The sequence below is a fragment of the Ranitomeya imitator genome, chromosome 2, assembly GCF_032444005.1.
Source record: "Ranitomeya imitator isolate aRanImi1 chromosome 2, aRanImi1.pri, whole genome shotgun sequence".
Lineage (NCBI taxonomy): Eukaryota > Metazoa > Chordata > Amphibia > Anura > Dendrobatidae > Ranitomeya > Ranitomeya imitator.
In genome coordinates this window covers 296317828-296333727 of record NC_091283.1, presented here as the reverse complement: position 1 = coordinate 296333727, position 15900 = coordinate 296317828, and the positions used below count along the sequence as shown (strand labels likewise).

Below are 15900 nucleotides of genomic sequence, written 5' to 3'. Positions count from 1 at the left end.
ACAACTGGCATTGAATGAGGGCTAAGGCCAGACTAATATAGCCGAGCCCGAAAGACGGTCAGTGAAAACAGCTGCAGAAGCTAAATCCAAGAAGCAGCCATACCACTCAAAACCACAGGAGGGAGCCCAAGAGCAGAACTCACAAAAATGCTACTTACAACCACCGGAGGGAGCCCAAGAGCAGAATTCACAACAGCTGCTGCTGCTATAAAAAAAAATGACATACTCACCTCTCTTGCTTGCAGCTCCTCAGCGTCCCGTCTCTCCGCACTGACTGTTCAGGCAGAGGGCGGCGCGCACACTAGTACGTCATCACGCCCTCTGACCTGAACAGTCAGTGCAGAGGACAGGAAGACGGAGCGGCGCCCGGCGGGTGGAATGTGGACAGGTAAATATGTAATACTCACATGCTCCCGGCGTCCCTGGCTCCTTATCCCGGACAGATGGTCTCCGGGTGCCGCAGCCTCTTCCTCTGTCAGCGGTCACTGGCACCGCTCATTAGAGGAATGAATATGCGGCTCCACCCATATGGGAGTGGAGTCCATTTTCAATACTTTAATGAGCGGTCCCACGTGACCGCTGAACAGGGGAAGAGCTGCGGCACCCGAAGACCATGGGACAGGCAGGGGGAGCGCCGGAAGCAGGAAAGTATGCGACAGACGTCCCTCCCCCTCACCCGCCGACCGTGACTCGAGTATAAGCCGAGAGGGGCACTTTCAGCCCAAAAATTTGGGCTGAAAATCTCGGCTTATACTCGAGTATATACGGTATTTTATTTTCATTAATTGCATGCGCCTCCTGTGCCCCCACTTGCCCATGTACTTGTTAATAAAGGCATTTTTTGTATATTCCATTTCTATTGTCCTGTCATACTGTATATCTAGTCAACCATGCCTCGGCTCTCCCTCCTTTTTGGTTTCTCCTGCTAATCCGAGTGGTTCTCCCATTCTCTGTCCGTACCGACACCACTAAATATTTATATTGTGACACACATAACTTGTCTGGTGTCTTGTTCCTCTGTACATATATGTTTAATCACACCATCAGGGAAGATTTAATTAGTAGAAAAAAATGTTTTTGCTTTTTTCTACTGTCTAAACCTTGGATGTGTCTTATCGTTAGGTGTTTTATAGTCTGAAAAATACAATATGTTATAATTAAAAATATGTTATTAATGTCTTTATTTCAAAATGCAATAATAAATGTGCAGTCAATATTTCACATTGTTATAGAGGGTGATATAGGTATTGAGCACGTCACCCATTTTCTAAGTAAATATATTTCTAAAGCTGCTATTAACCCGACATTCTCATCAGATGCCACACAAGAAACGTCTTATGATGGGCAAAATCAGTGAGCTGTCGCAAGACCTTTGCTACCTTATTATTGCAAAACATACTGATCGCATTGGTTACAGAAGAATTTCTAAACTACTAAAGGTTCCATCGTATGGACCAGGGATCATACCACCAAACGCCCGCTCTCCTTTCCCTGTGGGCTTAAAGGGACACTGTGACCTGAATTTGGAGGGAACAATCTTCAGCCATGGAGGCGGGGTTTGGGGGTTTTTGATTCACCCTTTCCTTACTCGCTGGCTGCATGCTGGCTGCAATATTGGATTGAAGTTCATTCTCTGTCCTCCGTAGTACATGCCTGCACAAGGCAATCTTGCCTTGCGCAGGCGTGTACTATGGAGGACAGAGAATGAACTTCAATCCAATATTGCAGCCAGCATGCAGCCAGCGGGTAAGGAAAGGGTGAATCAAAAACCCCGCCTCCATGGCTGAAGATTGTTCCCTCCAAATCCAGGTGACAGTGTCCCTTTAATACTACTCAGACAACACAGGATGAGGGTAAAACAGTGTGGCAATGCTTTATTGAACCACAAAAACAGGCAAATAACACACAAAACAGTCCCAGAAAAATACCCAAGATGGTGCAAATTACAGAGTCTCACCCTTCCGCTGAACTGCCGGGATAAGATCAGCTGTTAGTCTGCTGTCACACTATCAGTGTTTGGTCAGTATTTTACATCAGTATTTGTAAGCCAAAACCAGGAGTGGGTGATAAATGCAGAAGTGGTGCATATGTTTCTATTATACTTTACCTCTAATTGTTCCACTCCTAGTTTTGGCTTACAAATACTGATGTAAAATACTGACCAAATACTGCTAATGTGATGGCAGCCTTATGTGAATACCATGCCTATCAGTCCCTTTATTACATTACATAGATAAACAGATCTTTAGAAACACTTTCTAAAGTCTGTTTATGATATATAAATGAGGGCTTTGACTAGTCGATGGAGCATTAGTGTCCCCAATTTTAGTGTCCCCAAACTTGTCGGCCCACTTAGAAGTTATCACACCCCTTTGGGTGCGATAACGTAACTTACAAGCGCCGGCGTCATTGCTAAAGCTATACTTACCTCGCACGTGCGTGCGGCTTCATCTTCTGAAGTTGTGTGTTAGGGTATGTTTCCACGTGCCGGATTACATCAAGATTTGCTGCGGACTGGAAGCTGCGTACAGCCACAGCGTCCAACACGCAGCATCCAGACGTTACAGCATAGTGGAGGGGTTTTTATGAAATCCCATCTCCACTATCTGCGCACGGCCACATCTGGTGACCCTGCGTAACCTGGACATGCGGCACGTCTTTATAGACCGCAGCATGTCTATCTAGCGGAGACGCTCCGTCTCCACAAGATAAATAGCACTGTCTATGTATAGGATGTGGTGATTCTGCATGTGTTCATTGAACACATGAGGAATCACCATGCGTACAAAAGGGGGCAGGGCTCTGGGCGTCCAAAGCGCACCCATTCCAGCACATGGAAACATACCCTAAGTGTGCCAGCGCACTGCAGATGATCAGGAGTCTAATGTTAGACGGCCAATAAACACGCTGGGATTGCCTGCCAAACACAGTAGTGTTATAGCCATGTTGGCTGGCATTACTGTGACTGGCAGCCGCATCACATCATCGGATTTTATACTTGATCTAGTAACCAGTGTACCTGAGAATGCTGATGCTGGAGGATCATCTAACATTTACATTTTATGGACAAATATTGCATCTCTTGCCCCCAAAACAAGACGTAAAATGTCCTCCTGCCCCTTTTCCTAATTCCCAATCCCAGAATAGACAAGGACATTCGGAGTTGCCAATCCTCCCTCCTCTGAGCCTTCTGTAGATAAAGCATCTTCAGCCGTAGCTCTTTACCTCCTACAGACAAAATGGGGGAAAACGAAACACTTGTATCAGTTATTTTTTATTACAATTTTTTTAAAGGGTAATTACAATAAAATGTCCCCAAACAGAGGGTCTCATATTCAGTTCCTATTTTACAAAGACCCCATCTGGTCCTAACACGCTGGGGGCCCGGAGTATCCAGCCACGGGGCCCAGATTTTCTCATTTGTGGCCCCAGCGTTTTTTGTAGAATAAATTCCTTTCTCATACAGTCCTGTAGTAATGACTTTGCTCTCACGTTTTGTAGGAGGGTTCGTCTGACTCCATGTTATGTTATCAGTAGATGTGCGAGAGACGAGAGGCTGATGACCGCATTTTTACCGTGTGTGTCAGTTCTACAGGTGAACAGACAGCCGGGGGTCTGTAAGCAAAGCTGGGGGTATACGGGTGTGTACAGTGTACACAGGGGGGTCTGCACCCGAAGCTGGGGGGTATACGGGTGTATACAGTGTACACAGGGGGTCTTAATTCCATGGTGCTGTACATGAGAGGGGTTACATCAAAATACAAATATCACTTACAGTAAACAAAACTAACAATGACAGACTGATACAGAGGGAAGAGGACCCTGCCCGTGCGGGCTTACATTCTACAGGATTATGGGGAAGAAGACAGTAGGTTGGGGGATGCAGTAGCTCCGATGGTGTTGAGGTGGTTGTGTGGTCATTACAGGTTGTAAGCTTTTTTGAAGAGGTGGGTTTTCAGGTTCCGTTTGAAGGATCCAAATGTGGTGGATAACCGGATGAGTTGGGGCACAGAATTCCAGAGGATGGGGGATATTCAGGAGAAATCTTGGAGGCAATTGGGTGAGGAGCGAATAAGCATGGAGGAGAGAAGGAGCTCTTGGGAGGACAAGAGATTACGTGACGGAAGATAGTGAGAGAATAGTTTGGAAATATATGGAGGAGAACGGTTATGGATGGCTTTGTAGCTCAGTGTTAGTAGTTTAATCTGGATACGCTGGGAAATTGGGAGCCAGTGAAGGGATTTGCAAACAGGGGAAGCAGGAGTGTAGGGAGGAGAGAGATTAATTAGTCAGGCAGCAGAGTTAAGGACAAACTGGAGAGGTACGAGTGTTAGAAGGTAGGCCACAGAGGAGGATGTTGCAGTAGTCGAGGCGGGAGATGATTAGGGCATGCACAAGCATTTTGGTAGAGTGAGGGCTGAGGAAAGGACAGATTATGGAAATATTTTTGAGCCGGAGGCGACAGGAAGTGGTGAGAGCCTGGATGTGCAGTTTGAAGGACAGGGCAGAGTCAAGGGTTACTCAGAGGCAATGGATTTCCGGTACAGGGGGAAAGTGTGATTTCATATATTTTGATAGATAGATCAGGTAGGGCGAGTATGCGAGATGGAGGAAAGATAATTAGTTCAGATTTGCCCACATTAAGCTTGAGGAAGCGAGAGGAGAAGAAGGAGGATATGGCTGATAGACACTCTGGGATTCTGGAGAGCAGAGAGGTGACATCTAGGCCAGAGAGGTAGATCTGAGTGTCATCAGCATATAGATGGTACTGGAAGCCATAGAAATGTATAAGTTGTCCCAGGCCAAGGGTATAGATTGAGAAGAGAAGGGGTCCTTGGACAGAGTCTCGACAGGCACCAGCAGTGAGGGGGCGAGATGAAGAGGTAGTATGGGAGGAGGTAACGCTAAATAAGCGGTTGCTAAGGTATGAGGAGATCCAAAATAGGGCAAGGTCTTTGACAACAAAGGAAGAGAGGATCTGTAGTAGGAGGCAATGTTCAACTGTGTCAAAAGCAGAGGACAAGTCGAGAAAGAGGAGTATAGAGAATTGTCTGTTAGCTTTGGCTGTAAATAAGTCATTAGTAATTTTGGTCAGGGCAGTCTCAGTGGAATAGTGGGGACGGAAGCCAGATTGTAGGTTGTCGAAGAGACAGTTAAGGTACCTTCGCACTGAGCAACTTTAGAACGATAACGATAGCGATCTGTGACGTTGCAGCGTCCTGGATAGCGATATCGTTGTGTTTGACACGCAGCAGCGATCAGGATCCTGCTGTGACATCGCTGGTCAGAGCTAGAAGGCCAGAACTTTATTTCGTCGCTGAATCACCCGCTGACATCGCTGAATCAGCGTGTGTGACGCCGATCCAGCGATGTCTTCACTTGTAACCAGGGTAAACATCGGGTTACTAAGCGCAGGGCCGCGCTTAGTAACCCGATATTTACCCTGGTTACCATTGTAATTGTAAAAAAAAAAAAACACTACATACTTACATTCCGGTGTCTGTCGCGTCCCCCGGCGTCAGCTTCCCTGCACTGTCAGCGCCGGCCGGCCGTTGTAAGCTCTGCTTTACGGCCGGCGCTTACACAGTGCAGGGAAGCTGACGCCGGGGGAGGCGACAGACACCGGAATGTAAGTATGTAGTGTTTTTTTTTTTTTACATTTACAATGGTAACCAGGGTAAACATCGGGTTACTAAGCGCGGCCCTGCGCTTAGTAACCTGATGTTTACCCTGGTTACCCGGGGACTTCGGCATCGTTGGTCGCTGGAGAGCTGACTGTGTGACAGCTCTCCAGCGACCACACGACTAAACAGCGACGCTGCAGCGATCGGCATCGTTGTCTATATTGCTGCAGCGTCGCTTAATGTGACCGTACCTGTAGATGCAAAGTGAGACGAAAGCACAGCATGGATGTGCTGCTCAAGGAGTTTGGAAGCAAATGGGAGCAAAGATATGGGGCGATAGCTGGACATAGCACTCAGGTCAAAGGATGGCTTTTTGAGGATAGGTGTGATTGTGGCATGTTTGAAAGCAGAGGGGAAGGTACCAGAAGTTAGTGATAGATTGAAGAGATGGGTTAGAGATGGGATGAGTGGTGGTGAGGATGGGGATTAAGTCAAGAGCACAAGTGGTGAGGTGTGATTTGGAGAGAAGATGAGCAAGCTCTTCTTCAGTGATTTTGGAGAGGTAAGGTATGGAGTTAGGGTATTGGTCTGTTATACAAAGGGTTTGACAACGAAGACTTGCCTTGTTTGATCTTATAGTTGAAGTGTGTGGCAAAGTCCTCATCAGACATGAGGGAGGTTGGAGGGGGCAGTGGTGGACGGAGGAGGGAGGAGGGAGATAAAAGTGTTGAACAAAAGTGTTAAACAACTGTTTGGGGTTATGGAATAAAGAAGATAAGAGGGATGTGTAATAGGCCTGTTTAGCAGAGGTGAGAGCTGATTTGAATGCAAGTGTTGCTGGGGTATATGGGTGTACACAGTGTACAGAGAGGGGTCTGTGACCAAAGAAAGGGGTATAGGGGTGTATACAGAGTGGTCCGCATGCATGCGGCTCCACTCCGTACACCTCGTACACACACGGCTATGCTCCATACACACGCGGCTCCGCTATGTACATCTCGTACAAATGAGGCTCCGCTCCGTACACAAACAGCTCTGCTCCGTACCACTCGTACACACACAAGCTTCGCTCCGTCCACCTCTTACACACAGCACAGCAGAGTCCTGCATATACTGAAGCCCCTGATCATATGACCCCTGACTCCTCCCTTCCTATGACCTCATCACAGGTCTTGTGCGCACAGAGCAGCCGTATATGTGGTGTGCGGCTCTGCAGGTGGAGGTCGGTGCTGGAGATTCCATTATTTTCTATGTGGAGTGTGGCTCTGCGGGTGGAGGTCGGTGCTGGAGGCTCCATTATTCTCTTTGTGGAGGGCGGCTCTGCAGGTGTAGGTAGGTGCTGAAGGCTCCATTATTCCCTGAGGAGTGCGGCTCTGCGGTGGTCGGTGCTGGAGGCTCCATTATTCTCTATGCGGCTCTGCAGGTAGAGGGATGTGGAGATTCCCCATTACTGGCACATTAATACTAAAAATATATTGCACAGGGGATATCGCAGCCAATTCCCACAAGAAGAATCCTGGAAACGTCGGTTCATCTTCTCATTCAGATCTCGACAACATCGGATCCTCTCAGTGAAGACCTTTTATACAATTTTCCTGATTTACCCATCAAGGATGGATATGGACAGAGACAAGATGGCGGAGAGGATATTACACCTCACCCTAGAGATCCTCTTCCGGCTTACTGGAGAGGTGAGAGATTCTGATGACGTCACATTACATCATTCTTATCTATGGGAATAACAGATGGACAGAACTGGAGAGGTGAGGACTCTGGAAATGTCTGTAGTGAGATTTATTAATGTGTCTCTCCATAACCAGGATTACACAGTAGTGAAGAAGACCTCTAGTGAGCGCTGTCAGGACCCTGTGTCTGAGGGATGGAGAAGACCCCTGAGCCCAATCACGAGGCCTCCACCTCACCCCCTGATACACGAGGACATCAATGACCAGAAGATCCTAGAACTCACCTACAAGATGATTGAGCTGCTGACTGGAGAGGTGACACTGCTGGGAATGCTGGGACATTGTACAGTAACGCTATGAAGGGATCGGGGTATGATGATATCATTTTACACTGGGGGACATAATTCTTTGATCCCTTGCTGATTTTGTTTGCCCACTGACATGAACAGTCTATAATTTTAAGGGTAGGTTAATTTTAACATTGAGAGATAGAATATCAAAAATAAAATCCAGAAAATCACATTGTATAAATTATATAAATGTATTTGCATTTTGCAGTGAGAAATAAGTATTTGATCCCTCTGGAAAACAAGACTTAATACTTGGTGTCAAAACCCTTGTTGGCAAGCACAGCAGTCAGACGCTTTTTGTAGTTGATGATGAGGTTTGCGCACATGTCGTGAGGAATTTTGGTCCACTCCTCTTTGCAGATCATCTCTAAATCATTAACATTTTGAGGCTATCGCTTGGCAACTCGGAGCTTCAATTCCCTCCTTAAGTTTTCTATGGGATTACGGTCTGGAGACTGTCTAGGCCACTCCATGATCTTAGTGTACTTCTTTTTGAGTCACTACATTGTTGCCTTGGCTGTATTTTTTGGGGGTCATTATCTTGATGGAAGACCCAGCTGCGACCCATTTTTAATGTCCTGGCAGATGTTGTCACTCAAGATTTTACGGTACATGGCTTCATCCATTCTCCCATTGGTGAGGTGAAATAGTCCTGTGCCCTTATCAGAGCAACACCCCCAAAACATAATGTTTCCACCTCTATGCTTGACAGTAGGGACGGTGTTCTTTGGTTGATAGGCAGCATTTCTCTTCCTCCAAACACGGCGAGTTGAGTAAATGCCAAAGACCTCAATTTTTGTCTCATCTGATCATAGCACTTTCTCCAAATCACCCACAGTATCATCCACGTGTTGGCAAACTTTAGACAGTCCTGTACATGTGCCTTCTTGAGCAGGGGGACCTTGCGGCCACTGCAGGATTTTAAACCTTTACTGCTTAAAGGGACACTGTCACCTGAATTTGGAGGGAACAATCTTCAGCCATGGAGGCGGGGTTTTGGGGTTTTTGATTCACCCTTTCCTTACCCGCTGACTGCATGCTGGCTGCAATATTGGATTGAAGTTCATTTCTGTCCTCCGTAGTACATGCCTGCACAAGGTGCAATCTTGCCTTGCGCAGGCGTGTACTATGGAGGACAGAGAATGAACTTCAATCCAATATTGCAGCCAGCGGGTAAGGAAAGGGTGAATCAAACACCCAAAAACCTCGCCTCCATGGCTGAAGATTGTTCCCTCCAAATTCAGGTGACAGAGTCCCTTTAATGTGTTACCAATGGTTTTCTTGGTGACCTTGGTCCCAGCTGCCGTGATATCATTAACAAGTTCCCCCCATGTAGTTTTAGGGTGATCTCTCACCTTCCTCATGATCAAGGATACCCCATAAGGTAAGATTTTGCATGGTGCCCTAGATCGATGTTGATTGACAATCATTTTGTTTTTCTTCCGTTTTCTTACTATTGCACCAGAAGTTGTCTCCTTCTCACCTAGTTTCTTTCTTACTTATGGTTTTGTAGCCCATTCCAGCTTTGTGCAGGTCCATGATCTTGTCCCTGACATCCTTGGAAAGCTCTTTGGTCTTGCCCATGTTGTAGAGGTTAGAGTCTGACTGAGTCTGTGGACAGGAGTCTTTTTTAAAGGTGAATATGTAAGACAGCTGTCTTTAATGCAGGTAACAAGATGATTAGGAGCATCTAATTGGTCTGTAGGAGCCAGAACTCTTAATGGTTGGTAGGGGATCAAATACTTATTTCTCACTGCAAAATGCAAATAAATTTATATAATTTTATACAACGTGATTTTTCTGGATTTTATTTTTGATATTCTATCTCTCAATGTTAAAACTAACCTACCCTTAAAATTATAGACTGTTCATGTGTTTGTCAGTGAGCAAACTTACAAAATCAGCAAGGCAAATATTTATTTATTTCCCCACTGTATGTGTCAGGTTCCTGTAAGGTGTCAGGATGTCGCCATCTATTTCTCCATGGAGGAGTGGGAGTATTTAGAAGGACACAAAGATGTATACAAGGACATCATGATGGAGGTTCCCCAGTCCCTCACATCACCAGGTAATAGACATGACTAAATATACACAGGCTATAATTATCTGTATGTAAAGAATGAATTCAGTCCCTGTATGTGTTTCCTCCAGATCTATCCAGTAAGAGGACAACACCAGAAAGATGTCCCCGTCCTCTTCTTCCACAGGACTATAAACAAGAAGATCCCAATGTTCCTCAGGATCATCAGGTAGATGGAGAGAAGGTGTCATGAGATCTCCCCTATGATGTGTAGACGCCGGTGAAGATCTTGTGTTCAGTCTTGTTTTATCCCCCAGTATTATATGTTTTATACTTGTGTAATGAGAACGGTGGAGATGGCAGGATTAGAGCTGATCATAGATGTGACTTCTCCATCTGTCTGTGACTTTTACAATATTTGTTTCAGGGTGAAGATCTGACCCATATTAATACTACAGAGACATATGTGAGGGGTGATGACTGGTGTAAAGAGGAGATTCCTACATATGACTACCCAGGTGAGTAGTGACCACTAAATGCAGAGAAGTCACAGATTCTTCTCAGTCACCGGCTGTGGCTGCTTTATCGGAGGTGTAGTCCGACCATATTACAATCGTGTGATCACCATTTTGCCTCTAGAACACATTCTCCTCCCAAAAATATTCAGATGACTTTGGACATTGAAAGCCCTTTTCTATAGAACTAACAACCTTGAAAATCCACCTACCCCCTGGGATTAGGAGACGCTGACCGTCACCTGCCCAGATCTGTAAACTGCAATGACAAATGACGTAGAATGTGCTGACAAGTTAGAATCACTTGAACAAAATATTATAATGGGCCTGTAAGAAAAGCGGAGGGTAATGATGCTGTTGGCTTCCTAGAATCCTGATATCTTATTGGCTAAATCTACCTTCTCTCCCTTCTGTGCTGCTGAATGTGATCATATGGTCCCTACAACACCAGGTCCAGTCTCTCTGGCCAAACTTCACTTTTATAATTAACAACATTAAATGTGCAGTGAGGTCAAGTGTGAATTTCTGTACAATAACAGCAGAGTTTCCCTTTATCCTGAATTTGTAATTTGTTTTAAAACCAACTAAGGCCGGTTTCACATTTGTGTTTGTAGGAGCTGCGGAGGGCTGCGGACTTCCTCCGTGAAGCCCCGCCCTCGGCCGCACCTCTGCCTCTAGCTCCGCCTACTTCTGCATGCGGCCTGCATACCTATCTTTAACATTAGGTACCCAGGCCATGCCGCTGTATGCGGATGCTTCCGCGTGCTTCGTTTTGATGATGCGACGACCAGCGTAGAACGCAGCTTGTAGCAATTTCTTTTTTTTTCCGCATTGTCAAAACGACGCATGCGGAAACATCGGCATACAATCGCACGACCTGCGTACCTAATGTTAAAAATAGGTACGCAGGCCGCATGCAGAAGTAGGTGGAGCTAGCGGCAGAGGTGCGGCCGAGGGCGGGGCTTCACGGAGGAAGTCCACAGCCCTCCGCAGCTCCTACAAACGCTAGTGTGAAACTAGCCTAACTTTTAACAGGATTGTGATAAACTACATAAAAAACATTACACGTGTGCCATGATATATCTCTAAGCTGTGCGTGGCTGATGGCTGTAATATACATTTATTCACCCCTGCAGGAGATGTGTTGGCTCGAGCCCTGGTTTTGTGGATTCACTCCACGTCATAAATTACATTTTTTCAACCCTAAGGAATTCACATTATTGCACAGTTTCTCCTGAAATGGGGAACACTGATACTTATTGTTCTTTTCTGGTCAGGACTCATAATAGCTCCATTGGTCCACCATTAATGACTGCAACTCATCTTTAGAGTTGGAGCTTGCCCCTCATACATACGTTATTGTTACGGATGTAACATTTTTTTATTATATGTCTATTTGATTACACATTTTAATTTTGGATGATTTGTGGTGGGATTGGCCTGAGTGACTCCATTTTTGAAATGATAACCCTCAGTGAGCTTATCTTTAGAAGTGGGGACTATTTTGACTCCACAGTCTATTTCCGCCAATTAGCATGCATTAAGGTACCTTCACACTCAGCGACGCTGCAGCGATACTGACAACGATGTCGATCGCTGCAGCGTCGCTGTTTGCACTGACTGTGAGCGCCGGCCGGAAAGCAGAGCGGTGACATCACCGCTGTGCTTTCCGGCTGGCCGGCACTCACAGCCAGTGCAGGAAGCACAGCGCCGGGGACAGACAGCTGAAGGTAAGTATGTACTGTTTGTTTTCTTTTACTTTTACCATGGTAACCAGGGTAAACATCGGGTTACTAAGCGCGGCCCTGCGCTTAGTAACCCGATGTTTACCCTGGTTACCAGTGAAGACATCGCTGAATCGGCGTCACACACGCCGATTCAGCGATGTCTGCAGGAGGTCCAGTGACCAAATAAAGTGCTGGACTTTCTGCAGCGACCAACGACATCACAGCAGGATCCAGATCGCTGCTGCGTGTCAAACTGAACGATATCGCTAGCCAGGACGCTGCAACGTCACAGATCGCTAGCGATATCGTTCAGTGTGACGGTACCTTTAGATGTTGGGGAGTGAAAATTGCACATTTGTCGTTTTGTTACACAACACATAGTGCCCAGATTGTGCTTGAGAAGACGCACACACGCACAAATGAAGTGGGTTCTTCTCACTATAGTAATGCAAAATACATGGATGATAAATGTGGTTTGGGCACACTACATGGCTCAGAAGCAAGGGGGCATTTGACTTTGACAGAGCAGATTTTGTTGCACTGGTTTATGAAATCCATGTTGCTTTTTAAGAGCCTTTGATATACTAATAATGTGGAAACCTCTATTTTTACAATGACAGATGATGGACTTCAGTGGTAACTTTTTTTTTTGTGAGATGAGTAGAAGTTTTTACTGGCATTATTTTCACCTACATAACATTGTTTGGTTAGACTGTGACCTGTTATTGTTTGTTGAATAATTACACTTTTTACATACCTTGCAATTCTTACAGAGAGTTTAAGTAGAAATTTTCAAAAAATATAAATTTCAAGTATTTAATAATTGGTTTTATTCTTAGCAGATGACTGTACCAGAAGATCAGAGGCACAGCTGACATCAATTTTTAAATCAGATGATCTTGAGATCCTGGATACAATTGAAGAGAATGCCATTACTCCAGATATACCATCATCCCTTCAGAGCAAAGATCTGTCATCTGATCCTTTGAAACAGGTCCTGTGTTCCGATTCATTACCGACTACTAAGGAAAATCTAAATCACAAATTAAGCATTAAAAAACAAACTATTCCTAAAGCAAAGGAACTATTTTCAAGTTCAGAATATGGAAATAGTTTTCCCCTTAAAAAGTCTTTCGTTAAACAGCAAAAAATTCACACAGCGCAGAATAGATTTTCTTGTGGGAAATGTTTTAACCAGAAATCAAATTTTGTTAATCACCAGAGAACTCGCACAGGGGAGAAGCCATTTTCATGTTCAGAATGTGGGAAATATTTTAACCAGAAATCTATTCTTGTTATACATCAAAGAACTCACACATTGAATAAGCCTTTTTCATGTTCAAATTTTGAGAAATCAGATTTTGTTAAGCACCAGAGACCCCACACAGGGGAGAAGCCTTTTTCATGTTCAGAATGTGCGAAATGTTTTCACCGGAAAGCGCATCTTGATAACCATCAGAGAACTCACACAGGGGAGAAGCCTTTTTCCTGTTTAGAATGTGGAAAATGTTTTACAGAGAAATCAAGTCTTATCAGACATCAGAGAACTCACACAGGGGAGAAACCTTTTTCATGTTCAGAATGTGGGAAACGTTTTCTAGAAAAATCAAATCTTGTCACACATCAGAGAACTCATACAGGGGAAAAGCCTTTTTCATGTTCAGAGTGTGGGAAATGTTTTCCAGATAAATCAAATCTTGTTACACATCAGAGAACTCACACAGGGGTGAAGCCTTTTTCCTGTTCAGAATGTGGGAAATATTTTAACCAGAAATCTATTCTTGTTATACATCAAAGAACTCACACATTGAATAAGCCTTTTTCATGTTCAAATTTTGAGAAATCAGATTTTGTTAAGCACCAGAGACCCCACACAGGGGAGAAGCCTTTTTCATGTTCAGAATGTGCGAAATGTTTTAACCGGAAAGCGCATCTTGATAACCATCAGAGAACTCACACAGGGGAGAAGCCTTTTTCCTGTTTAGAATGTGGAAAATGTTTTACAGAGAAATCAAGTCTTATCAGACATCAGAGAACTCACACAGGGGAGAAACCTTTTTCATGTTCAGAATGTGGGAAACGTTTTCTAGAAAAATCAAATCTTGTCACACATCAGAGAACTCATACAGGGGAAAAGCCTTTTTCATGTTCAGAGTGTGGGAAATGTTTTCCAGATAAATCAAATCTTGTTACACATCAGAGAACTCACACAGGGGTGAAGCCTTTTTCCTGTTAAGAATGTGGAAGATGTTTTACAGAAAATTCTAGTCTTATCAGACATCAGAGAACACACACAGAGGAAAAGCCTTTTTCCTGTTCAGAATGTGGGAAATATTTTATACAGAAGTCAAATTTTGTTAAGCACCTGAGAACTCACACAGGGGAGAAGCCTTTTACTTTCAGAATGTGGGAAATGTTTTATCCCGAAAATGCATCACAATAGACATCAGAGAACTTTGGAAATGTTTTAACAGAAAATTATATCTTCTTTAAGGAGTTGTCCTCCACTAGTACAATCCGTTGTCATTCATCATGTGTGGCTTAGTTAAATAAAAATATACTCAGCTCCCATGTCAGCGCCGTTCTTTTGGCGTTAGAACGCACATTCCTGGGGCTCACGTGAAGTTGTTACATCACACGAGACCTGCGCCCAATGAGTGCAGACTTCATTGTCCCCACCTTCGGACATATTTACCATCAAGAGTATGCCAGTACTTTGGCTTCTCGCTGACTTCCTCATGATGTTCGATTTGTTTGAAGGAGGGGACGGTGATACCCACACAGATTAGGTGGAGGGCTCACATAATGTAACAACCTCACATGAGCCCAAGGAACACACATACTGACACTGGAACAGCATCTGCATGGGAGGTTTGTGCATGTTTTTTTTTTTATAGAACCAAACAAGAGGAATGAAAAAGGGTTGGCCAAGTAGTGAGTAACAATTTTATACATTAAAAATCCCACTCAGAGAGGTGGCATTATCACACCTAGGGTGTGAAAAACAAATGACTGGAAAATCGTATTTTGTTGATCATCAAAAATAACTCAGTCGGGGAGAAACTATATACTATATTTTTCAGATAATAATACTAACCCCCCCCCCCCAGATTTGGGAGGAAAATAGGAGTGCATCTCATAGTCTGAATGTAGCTCACCTATGGGGGTAGGGGTGACTGCCATGGAGGGGGCAGGATCAGTGCTGCAGGAGGACGGTGGTGGCAGGAGTGGGGCAATGCTGAACTCCCTGAATTTCCCATTGATTTCCTGGCAGGGAGCTTAAGGAAAATGGCCGCCTCTGGTGGAGCATGCGCAGATTTAGACCTCAGCTCCCGTGCATTGTACCACTTCTACTGCCGCTGCCAGCTTCCTGCAGCAGAGACCCTGCCTAATGTGACTCTGCTCCATCGCCACAGTCTCCCCTTTCCTGGTAAGAAACTTATATATTTAATTGAGAAATGGTAATAACTTTAGAACTTACCATGTTTTTTGGACTTTGGACTATTAGACATGCTTTTTCAAAAATAAAATCTCATTAGTAAGTGAGTGCTTCTTGACTGTAGGCAGCTTCCTGTGATAGAGGAGAATGCTGAGACAGTGTCCTTCCTGATCACTGGGTTAACTACTCAATGGTCCACTGTGTCGAAGGCAGAGGAAAGGTCCAGGAGGAATAGAACAGAGTAGTGTAATTTGGATTTGGTGAATAGTAGGTAATTGGTAACGTTAGTCAGGGCAGTTTCTATCGAATGATGCAGTTGGAAGCTAGATTGCAAGCAGTCAAAGAGGGAGCAGGAGGAGAGGTGGGGGACAGTTTAAGATGGACGTGTTGTTCCAGTAGTGTTGAGACATAGGGGAGAAGCGATATGGCGCCATAGCTAGACACCGAGAATAGGTCAAGGACAAGAATATAGGGCAAGAATAGTCATACTGATGTGCCAGGGTTACTTGTTATTGCTCAAGCTTTGGAATATGTGAGGGG

General features: G+C 44.7%; 1 pseudogene; it reads left to right on the top strand.

The window, feature by feature from the left end:
• Positions 1-14492, top strand: part of LOC138663302 (oocyte zinc finger protein XlCOF7.1-like) — a 144119-nt pseudogene extending 129627 nt beyond the window's left edge.
• Positions 14493-15900: the final 1408 nt, after the last annotated feature.